This window comes from Mus caroli, unplaced genomic scaffold (assembly GCF_978045245.1).
Source record: "Mus caroli unplaced genomic scaffold, Mus_caroli_1 scaffold_1, whole genome shotgun sequence".
NCBI classification, from domain to species: domain Eukaryota; kingdom Metazoa; phylum Chordata; class Mammalia; order Rodentia; family Muridae; genus Mus; species Mus caroli.
Window position 1 is genome coordinate 133299605 of NW_028227256.1, and position 20702 is coordinate 133320306.

At 45.6% G+C, this 20702-nt stretch overlaps 1 long non-coding RNA gene and 1 other non-coding gene across 3 annotated transcripts; both read left to right on the top strand.

Moving 5' to 3' along the window:
- The first annotated feature begins 9212 nt into the window (after positions 1-9212).
- On the top strand, positions 9213-9319 carry LOC115032570 (U6 spliceosomal RNA). The gene has a single exon (XR_003838215.1). It is a non-coding gene; the product is annotated as a U6 spliceosomal RNA (small nuclear RNA).
- A 1211-nt stretch (positions 9320-10530) lies between these two features.
- On the top strand, positions 10531-18045 carry LOC110305181 (uncharacterized). Of its 2 annotated transcripts, none has more exons than XR_003837221.2 (3): positions 10531-10725; positions 16421-16524; positions 17918-18045. It is a non-coding gene; the product is annotated as an uncharacterized LOC110305181 (long non-coding RNA). The 2 variants fall into 2 exon arrangements; XR_015045249.1 differs by lacking the exon at positions 10531-10725 and adding an exon at positions 14570-14719.
- The last annotated feature ends 2657 nt before the right edge of the window (positions 18046-20702 follow it).

The following is a 20702-nucleotide window of genomic DNA, read 5'->3' on the forward strand; positions in this document are numbered from 1 at the left end:
TGAGGATGGGGTATACAGAGGCTGGCTCTGGGCGAGGGTGGAGGGAAGAAGAGAACAGGGAGAGTGGCGGGGGTGTAAAACATACACAGAGGGAGGATATGTGACTCTGTAACACTGGGGATGTGTCAAATCTTGGCAGCTAGTGATGACATCTGCTGTCACCAGGTCCCTGGGGGCAGGTGGTGGAGATACCTGGTCACCAGCAGTGATTTCTCCCTAGCTTGGTTCTTTTTTTATATATAAAAGCTCCCCTAGTCAACGCTTCTTTGGAGCCTGCCTCCCTCCCTTCCTTCCTTCCTTCCTTCCTTCCTTCCTTCCTTCCTTCCTTCCTTCCTTCCTTCCATTATTTATTTTTGTTTATGTACATTGGTAACTTGCCAACACACATGTCTGTATAAGAGTGTCAGATAACAGGAGTTAATGACAGTTGTGAGCCACTGTGTGGATGTTGGGAATTGAACCTGGCTCCTTTGGAAGAGCAGCAGTGCTCTTGACTGCTGAGCCATCTCTCTGGCTCTTTGGGAGCCTTTTCTTAAAAGTAAAATAGTAAGCCCTTGAGAGGCTAACGTAGGAGATCAGGGCTAGCTTGAACCATATAGCAAGACTCTGTCTCAACCCCTGCCTTACACACAAGGTTCATGGGCCCATTACTGGGTTTGACATTATTAACTATAATATTGTGTGTGGCCACAGCTTGTCACATAACGATGAGCATCTTCATTTTACAGATGTGGAAACTCAGAGAGGATGCCACTATTTTGAACTATTTTGAAGGCACAGCCACCAGAGCTTTGGGTGAGTGACTCTATGCTCATAGGCCCAAATGTGTCTTCACCCCCTCTCACTCGCTGAGCTGTACAGTTTCCCATTACCCAACATGCACTTCTGTTAGCAGCTGACTCTTTCCTAAACCTGCTCCTCCAGGGACTTAGCTAGACAACCAGCTTTTCAGTTTCTTCCTTATTTTCCTACCTAACTTTATTAAATTAAATTGTTTATTTTTTGAGACAGGGTCTTACCTTGTAGCCCTGAATGACTTGGAACTTGCTGTGTAGACCAGGTTGGCTTTGAACTCACAATTATCCATCTGCCTCTGTTCCCAAATGCTGGGATTAACAGTCACACATACCTAGTCTTCCTTACTAGCTTTCTAATTTCAGGAAATGTCTCTTGGGACTCAGTCTATCAAGACAGGGATTTATATGAGTACATTGTATCTGTCTTCATACACACCAGAAGAGGGCATCAGAACCCATTACAGATGGTTGTGAGCCATCATGTGGTTGCTGGGAATTGAACTCAAGACTTCTGGAAGAGCTCTGAGCCATTTCTCCAACCCTCTCCCTCTGAGTTTTATTTATTTATTTTTTAAAGATTTATTTATTTATTTATTATATGTAAGTACACTGTAGCTGTCTTCAGACACTCCAGAAGAGGGAGTCAGATCTCATTACGGATGGTTGTGAGCCACCATGTGGTTGCTGGGATTTGAACTCCGGACCTTCGGAAGAGCAGTCGGGTGCTCTTATCCACTGAGCCATCTCACCAGCCCCTCCCTCTGAGTTTTAAATGTCAACTTGATATAATATAGAATGTCTGAGAGTCCTAATGAGGAAGTGTCTCAATCAGAAGAGTCTATGGTGTATCATATATATGTGTGTGTGCGCATATACACACATATAACATATATGTTTATGTATGTACAATATACAAATATGTATATATACACACATACATACATATATGTCATAACACATACACATGACTTATTTTTTGTCTTTGAATGTTTTGCTTCCATGTGTACAACGCCCTGGAAGGTCAGAAGAAGTCCTTGGAACTGGAATTACAGGTGGCTGTGAGCCTCCAGGTAGGTGCTGGAGCCTCACGCAGCCTGTGTCCTCTGTAGGAGCTCTAAGGAATGCTCTTTCCTGCTGAGCCATCTGTCCAGCCCTGATTGTCCTAGTTGTTAATTGAGGAAGGAAGACCCACCCTGAGGGAGGGCTGAGCCAGTCCCCAGGCTGCTCCCTGAATGGTATGTAGAGGAGGAGAGCCAGCTAAGCACTGACCAATGAGGGTATGCACATTTTCTTTGGTCTTTGTTTTGAATGTGGTGTAGCTGGCTGCTTCAATTCCTGACTTGATTTCCTCAAAAGGATAGGCTGTAACCCAGAATGGTAAACTGCCTTTTTTTTTTGGGGGGGGGACGGACGGACAGGGTATTTTATCACAGCAACAGAAATGAAACCAAAACAACTTCCACAATAAAATTCTTGAGTTTCTTGGGGCCAAGAAGATGGCACGATAAGATAAAGACACTGGCCAAGCATGACCTCCAGAGTTTGACCCTTGCATAAAGGATAAATTTAATTCCTTCAGTTGTCCTCTGACCTCCACATGCGTCCTGTAACATGGGTGTATGCATACACATAAACACACATCCACACGTTAAATAAATAAAATATAATAACAGTTCCTTTCTTACTTCGTTTCTCTGTATTCTGACTGCGGTCACTCTTCCCTTTGTCCCTGTCTCCACTCAGGCATGCTTCTTCCCCATGGGCCCTAAACTGACTATTAGGCTGTGGCCCTGAACTTCCTTCGTCTTCTCTCCATCTCACCCATTTCTCTTTTCTTATTTCTTTTTGCTTGGGGTCTCATTTGTGTGGTCCTAGCTAGCTGGCCTGGAATTCCATTTGTAGGCCAGGCTGGTCTTGAACTCATAGACATCCCCACTCCCTCTGCCTCTTGAGTGTGGGGTTAAATGAATGCTGCTCCTCTACTTACCCACCCACTTCTCTGGACCACCTGTTATTATTTTCCAGGGCTTGGCTTAGTGGCAGGAGCCAGGGGTGCCCTTCCTTTGCTCCCAGCCTACCTCCCGCATGCCCAGCTTGGTTGGAAGAGTTATCAGAGCCTATGCTAATCGGCTCATTACTTCCTTGCTTTTCCATTTCCCTGATTTAGGAATTTTAAAGCCACGGCTTAAGCTCTGTAAGCCTGCATACTAAGATGGTGAGCAGGGTTTATAGCAGCCGCAGCCAGAGGCTGAATGAGCTGCAGTGTTTCTCTCAGGCCTGGGGCACACAGTCGCTGTCTTGTCTGTCACAGCTCAAATGAATGGAAGACTCTTGCAGACTAAATTACTAAGTATGTGTTATACTCTTGCTTCATGATTGTTTACATTTATCTTTTATTTAGTGAAATCTAACAGCTGATCTGCCTGGAAAACTATTCATCAGTAAAGCTGATAGGAAGGATTTGTGGTTTAAATTTATTTATTTATTTATTTGGTTTTCCCAGATAGGATTTCACTGTGTGTAGTCTTGGCTGTGCTAGGACTAACTCTATAGACCAGACTGGCCTTGAATTTAGAGGTCCACCTGCCTCTGCCGACGGAGTGCTGGGATTAAAGACGTGCACCACCAATGTTCGGCTGTAGTTTAAAATTTCAAAGATGAAGCCTGGCAGTGGTAGCTCATGGCTTTAATCCCAGCACTTGAGAGGCAGAGGCAGGTGAATTTCTGAATTCAAGGCCAGTCTGGTCTACAGAGTGAGTTCCAGGACAGCCAGGACTACACAGAGAAAGAAACCCTGTCTCGAAAAAAGAAAAGAAAAGAAAAAGAAAACAAAAATCATATTTCATGTGTTTTGTCTTCTAAGAAGCTCCCCTTCACGTTGTGTGTCTCTAATCTAACAAACATGTCTCTTGTTTTGTGCTTCCTTACTCACAAGTGAAGTGCAGTCCTAATCATGGAACAGAATAGCTTCATCTAAGCGCCCTCCTCAGACCCAGGGCTGGGGACTAAGTGGCAGGATGCTCGCCAAGCGTGCACGGGGCACTGCATTTGTCCCCCATCACTGAAGACCAAACCACAAGCCGCATTTGTATACATATGATTTGCTTCTTCCTTTAGAGTTCTATATAGTTCACGTGATCGCTTTTGCTATAATTTATACTGTGCTCTCTGCAGGCCTCTGGGAATCTTCCCTTCCTTGAATTTTTCCCCCCTCTGTGTAACTAGGAACTTACAATTCTGATTATTAATATACAATGGAATATCAGCATTTATCTGTGTGTTTGTAGGGATATGGGTAGAAACTAGGACCTTCTACATACTAGGCAGATGTTCTACCACTGAACTATTATACTCCTAGCCCCTCAGTTCTGGCTTTCACATTTGAAGCTAAATTTATTTGTATTAGCTTCTCAAATTTTATTTTTATTTTATTATTATTATTATTATTATTATTATTATTATTTTGGTTTTTTGAGACAGGGTTTCTCTGTATAGCCCTGGCTCTCCTGGAACTCACTCTGTAGACCAGGCTGGCCTCGAACTCAGAAATCCGCCTGCCTCTGCCTCCCGAGTACTGGGATTAAAGGCGTGTGCCACCACGCCCAGCTTAAAATTTATTTTTATTGCATGTGTGTGTAAGTGTGAATGTACGCTGTGTGCATTCAGTCAGCCGTGGGCATCTCTGAAGCTGGATTTGTAGGTGGTTGGAGCTACCTAATGTGGGTGCTGGGAATTGAAGTGAGGGCCTCTGCAAGAACAAATGCTGTTAGTCACTGACTGAACTGTCTCTCCAGCCACACCCACACTGTATCACATACACAGCTGTACAAGACTATAGTGGCATTGGGGTCTATGATACTTTGCTCTGCTTCTCACTTTCAAAGACAGTGCTATCCCAAGGTTAAGGCTGAGGGCAAGGGCAGAGCCGTGGTTATTATGGTGGCAGTGCCCAATGTTGGCTGCTTTGTTTGGGGTGTGAGTTAATGCAAAGTCAGTAACCCCTTCAGCAGCCTCCACACTGTTTGCAAAGCCCACATTACAAAGTTCAGATTAGCCGTAAAAGTAATTGATCTGAACTCGGTAGGTGACCATTGGGGAAACAGTCCCAACCTGGTAACTTTTGTTAATATTGCGAGTCGGGCAGGCAAGCAGGATCATTTCCAATCACCCACCAAACCTGAGTGTCACAGCACCAGTCTGTAACCTCAGCACTCGGGAGACTGAGGCAGGAGGATTCCTATGAGTTTGAGGGTGGCTTGAGCGGCATAGTGAATGCCATCAGAAGGAGAATAGGAAGAAGGGGAGGAAGAAGAAGAGGAAGAAGACCCTGGAATGCTGCCCCATGCCTTTAATTGAGAGGCAGAGGCAGATGGATCACTGCGAGTCTGAGGCCAGTCTGGTCTACAGAGCGTGTGTTCGAGGCCAGCCAGGGCTACACAGTGAGAGCCTGCCTCAAACATACAAGAAAAAGAAGAGGCAGAAGAAGGAGAGGAGGAAGGAAAGGAAGAGGGAGAAGTCATCTTGCTGTTCATCAAACCGAGCCAGGCGCTTGGGTGAGCACCACCATTCCCCACAACCCTGATTGTTGTCTGTCCTTCCTGTCATTGAAACTGAGGTTATGAGTCGAGCAGAGGGAAGATTCGAACCTGGGACTCCTGACTCTTACCAAGTCTCAGGCTTGGAGACAAATCAAGGTTTGTGCCCTGGCTTCCGCTGCTACCAGCTGTGAGTAGAGATGGTACCCCGCTGGGATCTAGTGGATTAGATCGGATCTGGGGGCCACAGAGGAGAGAGCAGGCCTCTGACCTGGCCTCGCTGAGCCTGTAATTTGCCTGTTCCTTTTCTCTTCCCAAGGAGCCAGCTATCTTGTTTGTTTAGAACGCTAAGCTTCCTAAGGGCAGGGACAGCAGGGTTCTCTTCCGGACTGTGGCAATCAGTAGTACTTAGCAGGTCCCAGCACATAGCACATACTCAGTTGACATTTCCTTATGGTTGTATCTCCTGTCATTTCCTAAGCAGAATTTGGCTCTGGGTCAAATCTGATCACCACCTATTCTTATAAAGGTTTGTGAGCCAAGAATGGATTCTACATTTTTTGTCTGTTTGCGGCAGGGTCTCATATTATAGCCCACGGTGGTCTGGAATGTACAGCAATCCTCCTGCTCCAACTTCTTAGGTTCTAGGAGTATGTGATCTCCCAGGCCCAGCTGTCCCCCCCCCCCCCTCCCCGAGACAGGGTTTCTCTGTATAGCCCTGGCTGCCCTGGAGCTCACTTTGTAGAAGAGGCTGGCTTCGAACTCAGAAGTCCTCCTGTCTCTGCCTTCTAAGTGCTGGGATCAAAGGCGTGCGCCATCACACCCGGCTTGGTTCTTAAGTTTTTAAGTGGTTAGAAAAACCTAAGGCAGGAGAGGTAGAGTTGGGAGTGGGGGGATGACATCCTCGTGGAGACAGGGGAGTGAGGAGGAGGTATGGGATGTGGAATAGTCAGAGGGTGGACCGGGAGGGGAATAAATTTTGGAGTATAAATAAATAAATAAATAAATAAATGATTTAATAAAGAAAAGAAATCCTAAGTCTTAACATATGAGATCATTCAAACTTTGAATCTCTCTGTGTGATTCTGCATGTATATTCATTTCTGCATATATATATATATATATATATATATATACCCAAACATACACATCTATATAAATATATAAACAAATATAGTTTTACTGGCCGGCCATAGCTGCATTAGTCATTTATGTACTGTCTATGATTGCTTTCATTGTACAGAGCTGGTTGTCCTGCACCATAAACTTAACTCTCCCTCTGTGGGTGAACAGAAATGGCAGTCCCCATGCTTCTTTTTTTTTTTTTTTTTTGGTTTTTCGAGACAGGGTTTCTCTGTGTAGCCCTGGCTGTCCTGGCACTCACTTTGTAGACCAGGCTGGCCTCGAACTCAGAAATCCGCCTGCCTCTGCCTCCCGAGTGCTGGGATTAAAGGCGTGCGCCACCACGCCCGGCCCCCCCATGCTTCTTTAATCTCAGTTATTCACGGGCATACTTAACTCTCCTTCGTGCAAAGCTTTTAGTTATTCGACAAATACTTGCTGAGCACACCCCTTTTAAAACAATGTTTAACTCTGTTTGTCTCTGTGGTTAGGGAAGTGCATTCGGTGCCTGCCCTCAGCTCTCATCCTTTGGTTGTGATGGCCTTTGGTGGCTGTGTGGGGAGAAAGGGAAGAGGTCCCATCCTTGGGTGCTTAGTGCAGCCGCGGAGGCTTTGGAGGTAGGACCTGGCTCCTCAGACTGGGACACACCTCTTACTTTGTACACGCAGAGGCTTTGATCTTTGTGTCCGTGCCTCTGACCTCACCTTTGTGTCAGTGCCTCTGACCTCACTTCACATTGTAAAATGTTTCCGCAGGCGCCCTCTTTCTCCTCCAGCCAAACTTTCCATTTCCTCTGTCTTCTGTCCTAGGTGTTAAAGCTGTATTAACTAAAGGTGGGGCCAAGGGCACAGGAAAACCAGCTCTTGGCGCTTAGGGGTGTGCCCCAGAGCGAGCATACTTCAGGCTTTACATAGCCACTTTTTTTTTTTTTTTTTTTTTTTGAGATAGGGTTTGTATAGCCCTGGCTGTCCTGGAACTCTGTAGACTAGGCTGGCCTTGAACTCTGCCTCTGCCTCCCAAGTGCTGGGATTAAAGGCATGTGCCACCACTGCCTGGCTATGTAGCCAATTTAATCTGCTCTAGAAAAAACTTTCTTTCAAAAGCCAGGTACCTTTTATTCTGTTTCACAGATAGAAACCTTGAAGCTCAGAGAGGTGAAACAATTTGCCCAAAGTCTATTAAACAGAGGAGACTGGACTCTGAATCCAGACTGCAACTCCTGATTGTAAACTCTCAGCCATGTAGGTCAAGTGCCAGGCCAAGGAATTGGCATATCCTGTAATGCCAGGAAAGAGGTGAGTAGGAAGCAAGGCTACCTCACCCTGTCTCCCCTGGAAAACTGGTAGTGACAGACCAATGGATTTTGGATTGAGCGTTTCCCACCAAAGGACATAAATTCTAACAGGTAGGAAGTTCGGTGGTAGAGGAAAGCCAGGCATGCCTGAGGCCCAATCCCCTCCATCAAAAACAAACGAACATCCTGACTTCTGACTACTCCTGGAGTAAGAAAGGGATAATTAACCACAATACCTGGGCTGTGAATTCAGCAGAACTGACCCAACAGGCAAGGCCTAAGGTACAGGCGGAATGTTAATGACGATGCTAGAGAAAAGGGAGTGTCCGGTAAGTTTGGGGACCGCTGAGTGAGAGGCTTGTAAGATGTGGGCCTGGTGGATTCCTGTGCACAGCAGGAGGTTAGCCACCGCCCTGGGTCAGCAAGCACCTCTAAGGAGGAATGTTCCAAGGAACTCAGTTTGGGAATGTGGCTTCAGGCCTGGCCATTTCCTCTTTGTTTAGTTAGCAATTACCAAACACTTTTGTGTGGGTGCGAATCAGGTGACCCGACTGCCTTGAATCTCTGCTGCTTGCGCCCCCAAAAGGAAGGGGATCAGCATCACGTGACCACCGGCGGCAAGCTCCGTTAGGAAAAGATGTGAAGGTTAGTGAAACAAGATCATACTGGAGTTTTTTAGAGAGCCTGGTGACTCAGGGATGGCTCGGTAAAAATACCTGTAGGCTGAGGTCTTAGAAGCCGTCCTTGGTGACTAAGGTTTCACGTATCTCAGTTTGTCAAATTCTTTGTTAAGTGGTTCAAAACATTGAGAAAGACCTTAGGGCCCTAACAGAAACTTTCTTCTCAATGACACAGGAGGTCTCCGACTCTGAGTCAGTGGCCCTGGGCTCCAGAGCAAAGTAAGCATGGGAATGCATGGAATTTATTTGTAGTTTGCAGGAAATAAAGTGTTATTGTTAGGGTAGTTTCCTGTCATAAACACACACACACACATATACACCAACACTTTAATTTGGCTTTAAAATAGCAACCTTAGATGTTGTTTTTGATCCAGGAATGTATGGGAAACCCCAAATTATATGTGTTTTGTGTTTTCTTTGCCTTTTTTGAATTTGTGGTGTAAGAATTCTCCACATTTCTCACAGATAGGATGTTAGATGTTTCTAGTTTCTTGGTGCTGTGCATGTAGAGATGTATGGCTTCACTGTGTGTGTGTAGGTGACACTGCAGTGTAAAGAGGGAGATTCTAGAGAGTTCTATGATGCACTAGATATGAAAAATTCGCCTTCTGAGGCTGATGTGTAGCTCCGTGTCCCAGTACAAAAAGAGCAAAAAATTAAAAAAAAAAAAAAAACCAACCCAAAACCCCAAAACTAACAATAGCACTGGGACTCCCAATTAGGGAGGAAACTATTTATGTATGAAATTCTCAAAAAGAAAATTTTAATTAAAAAAATGAAAAAAGTGCTCGCTTTGGCAGTACATATACTAAAATTGGAACGATACAGAGAAGATTAGCATGGCCCCTGCACAAGGATGGCATGCAAATTTGTGAAGTGTTCCATAAATTTAAAAAAAAAGAAAAGAGAAGAGAAGAGAAAAGAAAAGGAAAGCAAGGTGGAGGGAGGTAAGCCTGCTTGGGGTGTGCGGGTGGCGGGGGTGGGGTGGGGTGGGGGCTTGGCGGAGTGCAGGATGTGGGGGTGGGGGGAGGTGCTGGGAAGGGAAGAAAGTGCAGCCTTCCTCCCCAGTGTTTCCCAAGGTTTTGGAAACTATCTTAGGGATTTTTCTTCCTGAGAGAGCAACACACATAGACATTCAACAGTTAGCACCGATGGTCTGGACCATCCACGAGTGTGGCTGAAGTATTAAGGTCCTGGGGCTTATGTTAAGGAGTCAGTGTCCTGGGAGGTGTTAGGGTAGTGACCATTTGCCAGTTGATATATAAGGATGTTATTTTTATAATAATTTAAAATTATTTGTGTATATAAGTGCTTTATCTGTATATATCGGTGCACATAGCATGTGTGTTCCTGGTGCCCATGGAGGTGAGCGGTCCAGGATCCCCTGGAACTGGAGTTACAGGCAGTTGTAAACTATGTGGGAGCTGGGATTCAAGTCCGGGTACTCTGCAGGAGCAGCCAGTGTTTTTAACCACGGAGCCATCTCTCCAGCCCTGTGTTTTCTTTCTATTCTTTTTTGGTTTTTCTTAGAGACAGGGTCTCACTGTGTAGCCCCACCTGCAGCTTGCTGTATAACCCAGGCTGACCTTGAACTCACAGAGATGCCCTTGTCTCTTCTGACTACTGAGTGCTGGGGTTAAATGTGCAACTGGGCCTTTTTCCTTTCTTCTTTTAGACCTATTTTATTTTATTATTTTATATGTATGAATGTTTTTCTTGCAGGTAGGTCTGGATATCTTGTGCATCCTGAAACTGGAGTTAGGATGCTTGTGAACCCCCATTCAGTTGCTGGAAATGCAGATCCTTTATAAAATAGCAAGTGTTCTTATCCACTGAGCCATCTCTCCAGCTCTGGACTTTATTTTCTCAATTGTAGTTAGCTTATTTCTTGGATTCAGCAAAGCCCGTTGGATAAGCCCAGCAGTGAGGGTCAGACTTGTGCATGAAGATAGAGAAATCAGGAATGTGTCCTGATAGGCATCCCTTAAGCCCTGGGCACACCCCTGTCGGATGCAGGGAATGATTAAGTTCCCGGGTTGCTCAATTGGAGTCCCGTTTCCGTTCCTAGATGAGGTGGCGATCTCTCCTGGCCCAGCCTCCACTTTTTTGAAACAAGGTCTTGCTTCATAGACCCTGCTGACCTCAAAGTTGCCAAGATCCTCTTGCCTCAGCCTCTGGAATTCTGGGATTACAGGCACGTACCACCCTGGGTTCACCTTCTCTCTCCTGGCCTCTTCTTCTGGCTCTTTCTCACTTATTTATAGCAGATTGTGTGCTGTTGATTCTGCAGAGCTACGGTAAGATGGTGAGCCTCAGTAGCACTTTTGTGAGATGCGAGGAGGAGGGAGGAGAAACTCTGGGAGGGAAGGGGCAGGTTGCCAAACTGGTTTAACTCTGCTCTGGAAGGCCAACTAGAAAAAAAACAAAAGTCCAAAGCTTGGCTCAAGAACATTTTAGTTTACCAACAAAGGGAATTGGGGAAGAGAAGGAAGAAAACAGGAGAGAAAGGGTCAGGGGAAGGGCTCCTCTCTGCAGGAGAGCTCCGAGGAGTGCTCTAAGGCCTGGCTTGGGAAACAGGACTGTTTATTCTGAGGTGTGAGACCTGGAGGACACGCTGCCCTGATCTATGGTGATATTTAACCTGAGGAGTGGAAGGAGAATTGTCTTCAAGAAGCAGCAGGCTGTCAGTTTCCTGGAGATATTGCTTAAGCCCTTGAGTGGGTGAAGGCCCGGCTCTGCCTGCGTTCAGGTCTCAGAATCCGCAGAGTAGAAATGAAAGTTGTCCTCTGACTTCGTACGTGTGCTCCCTAGCACAGAAAATAAGTGTAACAAGACGGTTTTTAAAAGGAAACACGCGCCGGGCGTGGTGGCGCACGCCTTTAATCCCAGCACTCGGGAGGCAGAGGCAGGCGGATTTCTGAGTTCGAGGCTAGCCTGGTCTACAAAGTGAGTTCCAGGACAGCAAGGGCTATACAGAAAAACCCTGTCTCGAAAAACGAAAAAAAAAAAAAAAAAAAAAAAAAAGGAAACACGCGTTTTCCTAAGACCACTTTGCAGATCTAATGTCTGTGCTTGCTCTAGGTGTGCACCTCCACTAACGCCTTAAAGCATTCCTGTCTCCATCTTTCCCCAGCCATCTATCTGCTTCCTGCCAGGGTGCACATCTTATCTTGTCATCTCCTTTCTTATCTTGAGACTGCAAAACTTGCCAGAAAGTCTAGAATGAAATTTAAGTAACTGGAGTCATATCGACTTTCTGTCTTTCTACCTAGACCATTTTCAACACCACTACTACTTCTCCTCCTCCTCCCCCTCCTCCTCCTCCTCCCCTTCCTCCTTCCCCCCTCCTCCTCTGCTTCCTCCTTTTTTAAAAGCACATCCACCCTCAGACCCTTTGTTTTGTAGACCCTGGCTGGTTTTGAACTCACTATCCTGCCTCAGCTTCCCAAGTCCTGGGACTGTGTGAGCCACCACACCCGGTTTATGTGCGCTTCATATCTTTTGAATATTTGAAAGGAATTTCCCAGGGAGTAATTTTGAGTGTAAGTTAGGATTGCTGAGTTTAGACTTTATATCTGCCCCCTCTACCACTCCTTCCTCCCCATTTTTTCTGTGTGGCTGTGGCTGTCCTAGAACTCTGTGGTACTCACAGAGATCATCCCCCTGCCTCTGCCTTCTGACTGCTGGGATTGAAGGCCTGGGCCTCCACTAGCCAGCTGACCTTATTTCTTCTTCAGTAAAGATGTAAAATGAACCTTTTATAAGTTATACTTAAAAATTGCTTCTTTTTTTTTTCTTTTTTTTTTTTTTTTGTTTTGATTTTTTTTTTTTTTTTTTTTTTTTTTCGAGACAGGGTTTCTCTGTGTAGCCCTGGCTGTCCTGGAACTCACTCTGTAGACCAAGCTGGCCTCCAACAGAGAAATCCACCTGCCTGTGCCTCCCAAGTGCTGGGATTAAAGGCATGTGCCACCACTGCCCGGCTGAAAATTGATTCTAAAGGCATTTCCAGCTGAGTAAAGATAACTGCTACTCTTCAGTTGAGCATGGAATGAAGTGGCTGCAGGGATGGGCTTGGGGTCAGGAGAGGCTTCAAACACTAGACCCACTATTTTCCTGCCCCCGCCTTCCTGTTTTGAGACTGGGTCTAAAGTATAGGAGATTGACCTTAAACTTCATGTGGATTGAGTCGAACCCAAGACTCCTGCATACAAGGCAAACAATTACCAACTGAGTTATATTCTAGCCCATGTTAGACTCTCTTTTCTTTTTTTTCTTTTTTTTTTAGATTTATTTATTATTTATTATATGTAAGTACACTGTAGCTGTCTTCAGACACTCCAGAAGAGGGCGCCAGATCTCGTTACGGATGGTTGTGAGCCACCATGTGGTTGCTGGGATTTGAACTCTTGACCTTCGGAAGAGCAGTCGGGTGCTCTTACCCACTGAGCCATCTCTCCAGCCCTAGACTCTCTTTTCTAATCATTCCTCCTTTCTTGTCCTAGTTTGGCCCCTTGCTTGGCTTGGTACCACCTCTGGTTTGGATTTTGGTACCCAACCTGGGCCTCCATGCCTAAGCTACTTCCTAGGCTGCAAGAAGGACAGAGCTTTGGTTGGGAACACTGGCCTTCTGATCTATTCAGCCACATGCAAATGAGGTGTGTGTGTGTGTGTTGTTTTGAGGGACCTATTTTTACTCAGGCGCCCACACCCCACACCCTTCTATTTACTCTCCCAATATGCCTTATGACCTCCAGTATGCTGGCTGCTTGTGACAGCCTTCTCTGAAGTTCTGAGCAAATTAGATTTTCTCCACACATGAGACCATGGGTGAGCATTACACAAATGATACTGAGTGACAGGAGGCAGAAGCACACCAGGTGCTTTGTAATACTTGTTTGCAAGTGAAGCCAGTGGTTGGGACAGTGACTGGGATGAGATGGGGGAGGCTGGCGGGGAGTAGAGCAAGGGAGCTGGGATGCTGCTGTTGCTGTTGAGTGTTCTACAACTTAATTTGAGTGCTGGCTACAAGAGTATTTTTAATAAGTAAGGGTTCTGCTATGTAGCCCTGCCTGGCTTTGAGTTCATGGCAATCCTGCCTCCTGCTCTGAGTGACAGGATTATAAATATGCAACTTGTTGCCCAGTTATTTTTACTTTTAATGCCTAGATTACACAGTAAGTTAGGGCTAGTCTTCTTCATACTATAGAATTTTTTTTTTTTTTTTGGTTTTTCGAGACAGTGTTTCTATGTATAGCCTGGCTGTCCTGGAACTCACTCTGTAGACCAGGCTGGCCTCCAATTTAGAAATTAGCCTGCCGCTGGGCATGGTGGCGCACGCCTTTAATCCCAGCGCTTGGGAGGCAGAGGCAGGTGGATTTCTGAGTATCTCCCTTCTGGGTTTTGTTGCCTCTTTCCGCTCTTACACAGCCACCTCGGTTCCTGGCTTATCTCTGTGCCAAGGACATGTTCATCAGGCAAGCTGTCCCACTCTGACCTTCCCACTACGTTTGCTCAGGACCTTTCTGGAGTCTGACATTTGACTAAAGCATGCATGTATATTTGGTCTGGATCACTGACAACTATATAGCGAGAGGCCTGACAGCCTTCTATATTCAGAAGCCAAGTCGCCATCAAGGGTGACAAATGACACCAACCTAATGACCACAGTAATTCACTGTCCTGTTTAAAGACACTATTTAGCAAAGTCAAGGTTAAAACCATGTAATGGAACAAATGAAGGGGCTCTGCCTCCCAAGCATATTTATATATTTCTTTTTTAAAAAGAAGTATATATTTATTTTATTTATATGAGTACATTGTAGTTGTCTTCAGACTCACCAGAAGAGAGCATCGGATCCCATTACAGATGGGACTATGTGAGCGACTATGTGGTTGCTGGGAATAGAATCTAGGACCTTTAGAAGAACAGCCAGTGCTCAATATGTATATATATATATTTATATTTACATGTAGTTACAGTTTGTGACTTTTTGTATGTATGATTCATTTTTAAAACACTTTCATTTATTTATTTAGAGATAGGGTCTTAATTTGTAGCCCAGGTTAACCTTAAACTCTCATTTCTCCTGCCTCAGTTTCTCAGTCCTGGGATTTCATGCTACTACATGCAACTACATGCAACTACGTGTGACTAATATAAACTTTTTTGTTTTTGAAATAGGTTCTTAGTGTATAGCCTTGGCTGTCCTAGAACTGGCTATGTAGACCAGAATGTCTTGATCCCACAGAAATCCACCTGTGTCTGCTTCCAGGGTGCTGGAATTAAAAAAGGTTTGCTCCACCACATCAGGCTAGTAGAGACTATTTTAAAATGTTATAGTGCGTTTAATTACTTTTAAATCCATTATGGTGATTGCATTTTAAAATCCACTCCATCGGACCATAAAGTATTGCTTATAGTCAGTTTTCAGTTATTGGGTGGTCACTATAATTGGTATGGATAGGTCAAAATCAAAGGTTATATGTTTGATTTTACTTTTAAACGTGTGGCTGTGTGTGTGTGTGTGTGGCTGTGTGTGTGTGTGTGTGTGGTTAAGGGAACTCGTTTTCCCAGAGTCTATATGCATACAATTTGTTCTCTATGCTGTTCATAGAAGCCTCAGGATAGAAGTGTGGGACATGTCACCCCAGGTAGGGACAATGATGGACACTTGCTTTTGCCTTCCAACCTGGATATTCTCCATTCTGTGGCAACAGTGACCTGTCCTTGGCTTGGCAGGTGATCAGCTACTGGCCTCTGGGTACAGTACCATCTTGACCATAGTGGTGTTGATGATGTTAACACCTCACGGTTTCTGAGGGCAAGGGTTAGGGCAGGCACAGCTTGCTATGGCTTGCTGCCTGGATCTGAGGCTTGTTTCCAAACTAACAGGGCTATTGGCAGAACTCAGTTCTTCTCAAGTTGCCTCCCCTTCTTGGCTGTGATCTGATCACCAGCCCTACTTCCTGGAGGCCACTCAATTCCTCACCATAACATGGCTCCCTATTTTGTCAAGCCAGTAAGAGCAGGATTCCATTAGCGAGTGGCCTCTCAAGCCTTGTGTCATATAACTGCATACCTAGGCTCTTTATTGACTGGTGAGGAGCTAGCCACAGGATGTGTACCTTCTCAAGGCAAGGATTGCACAAGGGGTGCGAATACTGGGAGGCACAGTTGTGGCAGCCGGCCTGCCTATCTGCCACTGACACGGCTGTTCGAGGGAAGTGGACCCTGTGCCCCGGGACAAGCCAGTCTCCACACACTCTTCCCTGTCCTCAGAAGTTGGCTACAGGTGGTGTGAGGCCTGAGTGATGTCAGTGTTGGGTGAGCAGGCTGAGTTTTCACATAGTGCAGGGAAGAGAGTCCTGGGACGGGAAGCCAACCTGCAAAGGCTGGGATAGAGTCCATTGTGAGAAACAATGTCATTCTGCACTCATGCAGACAGACAGGGAAGTTCAAAGGGACCCTGTCTCAGAAGACAAAAGCAACAAGAGAAATCATAAAAGTATTCACTGTTTATAACAATGGGTCTCATTATAGTATTTTATATTTTTATTTATAGTATTTTATATTCTTCTTTATTTATTATTGACAGGTCTCTCTGTCATAGCTCAGGTTGGCCTCGAACTTACTATCAGATCACTATGGTATGACAGTTTTTTTTTTTTTTTTTCCCGAGACAGGGTTTCTGTGTGTAGCCCTGGCTGTCCTGGAACTCACTCTGTAGACCAGGATGGCCTCGAACTCAGAAATCCACCTGCCTCTGTCTCCCAAGTGCTGAGATTAAAGGCGTGCACCACCACACCTGGCTATGACAGGTTTTATTAAGATGTCTTAATATATATAAACAGTATCCTTTGATCATATTTATCTTCCCATAGTGCCCTATCCTTTTTTTGTTTTATAGATTTCACGTATAAGAGAAACATACACAGTATATATATCTATACGCATATATATTATATACATATGTAATTTTTCATGTTTTTCAGGCTACCCTGTAAGTCACCATGTAGCTGAAGATGACCTTGAACTTCTAATCCTGGCTCTGCTCCCCATTTCTGGGATTACAGGCTTGGGCGACTACATTCCATTTGTGAGTTGGGGATTGAACGTACTACTTTTGGTTTTGTTTTGTTTTGTTTTGTTTTGAGACAGGGTTTCTCTGTGTAGCCCTGGCTGCCCTGGAACTCAGTTTGTAGACCAGGCTGGCCTTGAACTCGGAAATCCTCCGCCTGCCTCTGCCTCCCGAGTGCTGGGATTAAAGGCATGGCTCACCACGCCCGGCTGAACCTATTACTTTTTATATCCTACTAGGTAAGCATTCTCCCAGTGTGTCATGCCCCCATTGTTCTTTCTTTCTGAGACAGAGTCTCATGTGGCCTAGGTTGGCCCTAAACCTACGAATAGAAGATGTTGACTCCTGATTCTCTCCTCCCTCCACTTCCTTAGGGCTGGTATTCCAAGAGCAGGCAGGGACACCCAGCCTGGAGTCAGGGTTGTTTCTCCTAACATGGTTAGAGATTTCTAGTTGCTATCAGATGGTTGGTTGGTTGGTTGGTTGGTTGATTGGTTGATTTTAGACAGCCTTCTTTGTCTCTCGGACTGGCCTTCACCTGTATTTCTCTATGTAGCCCAGGCTGGCCTTGAATTCCCTCAGCCTGATTTGTTACTAAGATTTTTGTCTCTAGACTAATCTCTTTTCCCTTTCTGAAGTGAGAAAGCAATGAGCATTGATTAAATAGCGAAACAGATTTCTTCCTATTCAACAAGAACAAGAGAAATGGGAACAAAGGGAGGTTATAGATACAGTATCAAAAATGAGGGGAAGAAAGTGCTGGAGAGATGGCTCAGCAGGTGAGGGCATTGGCTATTCTTCCAGAAGACAGTTCAAATCCCAGCACCCACATGGCAGCTCACAACTGTCTGTAACTCCAAGATCAGGCACTCTCACACAGACATACATGCAGGCAAAACACCAATGCACATAAAATAAAGGTAAATAAAAAAGGTAAATAAAAAAATTTTTTAAAAATGAGGTGAAGGACAGCTAATAAGGGTGATGGGTAGTGAAGATATTTATTCATTTCTTTTCTGGGAACCTTAAGGCAGTCTCTTTTTGTTCCTTTTATAGTTCCCTGCCACGGTTACCATGGCAATTGTCAACAGGCATCGTGCTGGAGAGTATGCCATTTAGCTGGCAGATAGATTACAATGCGGTTAAATGTTGTCTGGCTGTTGCTCTGGTGGCCATTTTAGGTGCAGACAGTTTCTGCTCATATACTTTCCTGAAGCCCCGAACATTCTGTCCTCAAAATGCACTAATATCAGAAACACAGTCAGATTGTGCTTGGGGCGACAAAATAGGAGCCGTTTTCCTGCGGCAGGGCCATTTGGGTCAAGCCCACCTGCGGTAGGCTCTGCTCCGTATTGAAAATCACCGCAGCTGATGGGATACATGTGCTCTTTTGACTAGACTTTTTTTCTAGGCAATGTTTGGATGATACCCAGCACCTCATATGTTCAACAAATGCTCCCCCACACCATCCTGCCTAGTGTGCCTGAACCGCGCTCAGGAAACGGGTAATGTCGAGGAGTAAACGTATGATAAATGTGAGATTTTTGTTTGTTTGGTTTTGGTTGCTACTGAGCTAATTACTGGCTTTGGGATGGGGCCTGGGCACCGGGAAAGCGCAGAGAAGGAAGCGAGAGAGGCTGCAAATTTGTTACCAGTGATCAACTCAATCATGAACTCAGTCATGCCTACATAGTGAACATTCCACAAAGACCTGAGTTCGGAGAGCCATGAGATGGCTGGCTGTTCCAAGCACCTGGAAGCTGGCTTTCCCTCAAACCCCTGTCTTGACTATGCCCTGAGCCCTGTGCGTCCCTTCATCCGTTACCTAGTTCTACAGTAAGCCAGCAAGCCTGTTTCCTTACTTGCAACACCAGCAGATTAGCCAAACAGGAGGAGGGAGGCACAGCTGGTGTGGTAGTTTGAAAGGAAATGACCTCCAGTGGCTCACAGGGAGTGGCCTGGCCCTATGAGGAGGTGTGGCCTTGGAGTAGGTGTGGCCTTTTTGAGGAGGTGTGTCACTGGGGGTAGGGGGAGGAGCTTTGAGTTTCAGAAGCTCAAGACAGGCTCAGTGTGGCTCTCTCTTCCTGCTGCCTGCCAATCCGGATGTGGAACTCAGAGCTTCATCTCCTTCACCACGTCTGCCTGCATGCAGCCGTGCTTCCCACTATGACGACAACCGACCTCTAAATTGTAAGCCAGCCCCAACCAGACTTTTTCTTTCATAAGAGTTGCTGAGGAAGCTGGGCGTGGTGGCGCACGCCTTTAATCCCAGCACTCAGGAGGCAGAGGCAGGCGGATTTCTGAGTTCAAGGCCAGCCTGGTCTACAAAGTGAGTGCCAGGATAGCCAGGGCTACACAGACGACCCCCCCCCCCAAAAAAAAAAAAAAAAGTTGCTGTGGTCATCATGGTGTCTCTTCCCAGGCAATAGAGCACTGACTAGCACAGCTGAGTTTTATTTGGTTAGAAGCACAACTCAAAAAAACGATCCATAGCGACTGGCATGGGATGTGGGGAGCCTGGGACCAAAGTGTCTTCAACCTGTGGGATCTGACATGATGACTGGTTGAATGGTGTCATATCCAAAGTGAGTTCCAGGACTGAGCTGTTGTCTGATTCAGGGCCTACTCGTGGCTGGGTGTATAGATCCTGCCCGCCTCCCCACCCCACCTGCACTCACCTGTTCACAAATGTTTTCTGTGATGATTGATGACTAAGCAGAGAAAGTACTTTGACACCATTGCATACACTAGCAAGATTTTGCTGAAAGGACCCAAATATAGCTGTCTCTTGTGAGACTATGCAGGGGCCTAGCAAACACAGGAGTGGATGTTCACAGTCAGCTATTGGATGTATCACAGGGCTCCCAATGGAGAAGCTAGAGAAAGTACCCAAGGAGCTAAAGGGATCTGCAACCCTATTGTTGGAACAACATGATGTACTAACCAGAACCCCGGAGCTCTTGTCTCTAGCTGCATATGTATGGAAAGATGGCCTAGTCGGCCATCAATGGAAAGAGAGGCCCATTGGACTTGCAAACTTTATATGCCCCAATATAGGGGAATGCCAGGGCCAAAAGAATGGGAATGGGTGGGTAGGGAAGTGGGGGGCGCTATGGGGGACTTTTGGGATAGCATTGGAAATGTAACTGAGGAAAATATGTAATAAAAATATTAAAAATTAAAAAAAATGTATGTCACTTTTCCCTGTGATGTGCAACCTTGGACAAGAAGAAAAAAAAAAAAGAAAGTACTTTGATTTATTTTCTCCTCTCAGATAACCTCTAAATATGTCTCTCCTAGGGGGAGACAGTAGGGTCTTCAAGATGCTTTAGCAGGTAAAAGCCCTTGCTGCGCAGGGCTGCCAAGCAGAGTTCGAGCCCTGGAACCCTTATACAAGTGGAAGGATAAATCGTCCTGAAGCTGACCTCTGTCTGACCTCTACACGTGTGTCATGACACATTTGCACACTCTTCCTTTTATGACTTGAAAAAAAAGGTCAGGTGTCAAGAAGGAGTGGGTGCTGTTGGCACCCCCTTCTCTGCCCACCCTGGAGACAGGGTCTTACTGTGCAACCTAGGCTGGTCTTGATCCCCCTGCCTCAGCATCGCTAGGATTACAGCTGATCCACCATGCCCAGCTTCCCCTTCCACTGTCTAAGGAAGCGGTTCTTCACCTGTGGTCGTATATCAGATATCCCACATATCAGATATTTATATTATGATTCATAACAGCAGCAAAATTACAGTCATAAAGTAGCAACGAAAATAATTTTATGGTTGGTGGTCACCACAATATGAAGTGTATTAAAGGGTAGCCGCATCAGGAAGGTTGTGAACCGCTGATCCAAATTGTCGGCGTTTGGACAGCAAATTAAATAGTCAGCCAAGGTTTAAGGTGGGCTGTTTTGTTGTTGTTTGTTTGTTTTGTTTTAACATGGAAAGCCTTAGGGAGGGCCACCACTAGAGTCAACTGTCTTCCTCTAAAGCCGAAGCTCAAAGTTAAAGCCCTTAGGGCCACTGTCCTGGAAAAATGTGCACTGTGGATCTGTTTGCTAGCTCTTGTGGCAAAAGGCCTGTCATCAAACTACTAGGGAACTTGAGGTAAAAGGATCCCCAATTCAAGGTCTGCCTGGGCTACAGAGTGAGTTCCAGGCCAGCCCAGGCAGCTTCATGAGCCCTTCTCAAAATGCAGACTAC